This window comes from Mus caroli, unplaced genomic scaffold (assembly GCF_978045245.1).
Source record: "Mus caroli unplaced genomic scaffold, Mus_caroli_1 scaffold_25, whole genome shotgun sequence".
NCBI lineage: Eukaryota > Metazoa > Chordata > Mammalia > Rodentia > Muridae > Mus > Mus caroli.
In genome coordinates this window covers 6,311,892-6,314,965 of record NW_028227280.1, presented here as the reverse complement: position 1 = coordinate 6,314,965, position 3,074 = coordinate 6,311,892, and positions in this window count along the sequence as shown.

Below are 3,074 nucleotides of genomic sequence, written 5' to 3'. Positions count from 1 at the left end.
GTAGTACATAGTATATGAGTGAGTTGCACTGAAAAACTTAGAATATAAGAAACGCACAGTGTAGTACATAGTATATGAGTGAGTTGCACTGAAAAACTTAGAATATAAGAAACGCACAGTGTAGTACATAGTATATGAGTGAGTTGCACTGAAAAACTTAGAATATAAGAAACGCACAGTGTAGTACATAGTATATGAGTGAGTTGCACTGAAAAACTTAGAATATAAGAAACGCACAGTGTAGTACATAGTATATGAGTGAGTTGCACTGAAAAACTTAGAATATAAGAAACGCACAGTGTAGTACATAGTATATGAGTGAGTTGCACTGAAAAACTTAGAATATAAGAAACGCACAGTATAGTACATAGTATATGAGTGAGTTGCATTGAAAAACTTAGAATATAAGAAACGCACAGTGTAGTACATAGTATATGAGTGAGTTGCACTGAAAAACTTAGAATATAAGAAACGCACAGTGTAGTACATAGTATATGAGTGAGTTGCACTCAAAAACTTAGAATATAAGAAACGCACAGTGTAGTACATAGTATATGAGTGAGTTGCACTGAAAAACTTAGAATATAAGAAACGCACAGTGTAATACATAGTATATGAGTGAGTTGCACTGAAAAACTTAGAATATAAGAAACGCACAGTGTAGTACATAGTATATGAGTGAGTTGCACTGAAAAACTTAGAATTCACTGAAAAACCCGCATTACACGAAATGCACAGTGTAGTACATAGTATATGAGTGAGTTGCACTGAAAAACTCTAGAATATAAGAAACGCACAGTGTAGTACATAGTATATGAGTGAGTTGCACTCAAAAACTTAGAATATAAGAAACGCACAGTGTAGTACATAGTATATGAGTGAGTTGCACTGAAAAACTTAGAATATAAGAAACGCACAGTGTAGTACATAGTATATGAGTGAGTTGCACTGAAAAACTTAGAATATAAGAAACGCACAGTGTAGTACATAGTATATGAGTGAGTTGCACTGAAAAACTTAGAATTTACTGAAAAACCCGCATTACACGAAATGCACAGTGTAGTACATAGTATATGAGTGAGTTGCACTGAAAAACTTAGAATATAAGAAACGCACAGTGTAGTACATAGTATATGAGTGAGTTGCACTGAAAAACTTAGAATATAAGAAACGCACAGTGTAGTACATAGTATATGAGTGAGTTGCACTGAAAAACTTAGAATATAAGGAACGCACAGTGTAGTACATAGTATATGAGTGAGTTGCACTGAAAAACTTAGAATTTAAGAAACGCACAGTGTAGTACATAGTATATGAGTGAGTTGCACTGAAAAACTTAGAATATAAGAAACGCACAGTGTAGTACATAGTATATGAGTGAGTTGCACTGAAAAACTTAGAATATAAGAAACGCACAGTGTAGTACATAGTATATGAGTGAGTTGCACTGAAAAACTTAGAATATAAGAAACGCACAGTGTAGTACATACTATATGAGTGAGTTGCACTGAAAAACTTAGAATATAAGAAACGCACAGTGTAGTACATAGTATATGAGTGAGTTGCACTGAAAAACTTAGAATATAGAAACGCACAGTGTAGTACATAGTATATGAGTGAGTTGCACTGAAAAACTTAGAATATAAGAAACGCACAGTGTAGTACATAGTATATGAGTGAGTTGCACTGAAAAACTTAGAATATAAGAATCGCACAGTGTAGTACATAGTATATGAGTGAGTTGCACTGAAAAACTTAGAATATAAGAAACGCACAGTGTAGTACATAGTATATGAGTGAGTTGCACTGAAAAACTTAGAATATAAGAAACGCACAGTGTAGTACATAGTATATGAGTGAGTTGCACTGAAAAACTTAGAATATAAGAAACGCACAGTGTAGTACATAGTATATGAGTGAGTTGCACTGAAAAACTTAGAATATAAGAAACGCACAGTGTAGTACATAGTATATGAGTGAGTTGCATTGAAAAACTTAGAATATAAGAAACGCACAGTGTAGTACATAGTATATGAGTGAGTTGCACTGAAAAACTTAGAATATAAGAAACGCACAGTATAGTACATAGTATATGAGTGAGTTGCATTGAAAAACTTAGAATATAAGAAACGCACAGTGTAGTACATAGTATATGAGTGAGTTGCACTGAAAAACTTAGAATATAAGAAACGCACAGTGTAGTACATAGTATATGAGTGAGTTGCACTCAAAAACTTAGAATATAAGAAACGCACAGTGTAGTACATAGTATATGAGTGAGTTGCACTGAAAAACTTAGAATATAAGAAACGCACAGTGTAATACATAGTATATGAGTGAGTTGCACTGAAAAACTTAGAATATAAGAAACGCACAGTGTAGTACATAGTATATGAGTGAGTTGCACTGAAAAACTTAGAATTCACTGAAAAACCCGCATTACACGAAATGCACAGTGTAGTACATAGTATATGAGTGAGTTGCACTGAAAAACTCTAGAATATAAGAAACGCACAGTGTAGTACATAGTATATGAGTGAGTTGCACTCAAAAACTTAGAATATAAGAAACGCACAGTGTAGTACATAGTATATGAGTGAGTTGCACTGAAAAACTTAGAATATAAGAAACGCACAGTGTAGTACATAGTATATGAGTGAGTTGCACTGAAAAACTTAGAATATAAGAAACGCACAGTGTAGTACATAGTATATGAGTGAGTTGCACTGAAAAACTTAGAATTTACTGAAAAACCCGCATTACACGAAATGCACAGTGTAGTACATAGTATATGAGTGAGTTGCACTGAAAAACTTAGAATATAAGAAACGCACAGTGTAGTACATAGTATATGAGTGAGTTGCACTGAAAAACTTAGAATATAAGAAACGCACAGTGTAGTACATAGTATATGAGTGAGTTGCACTGAAAAACTTAGAATTTAAGAAACGCACAGTGTAGTACATAGTATATGAGTGAGTTGCACTGAAAAACTTAGAATATAACAAACGCACAGTGTAGTATTAAGTATATGAGTGAGTTGCACTGAAAAACTTAGAATATAAGAAACGCAC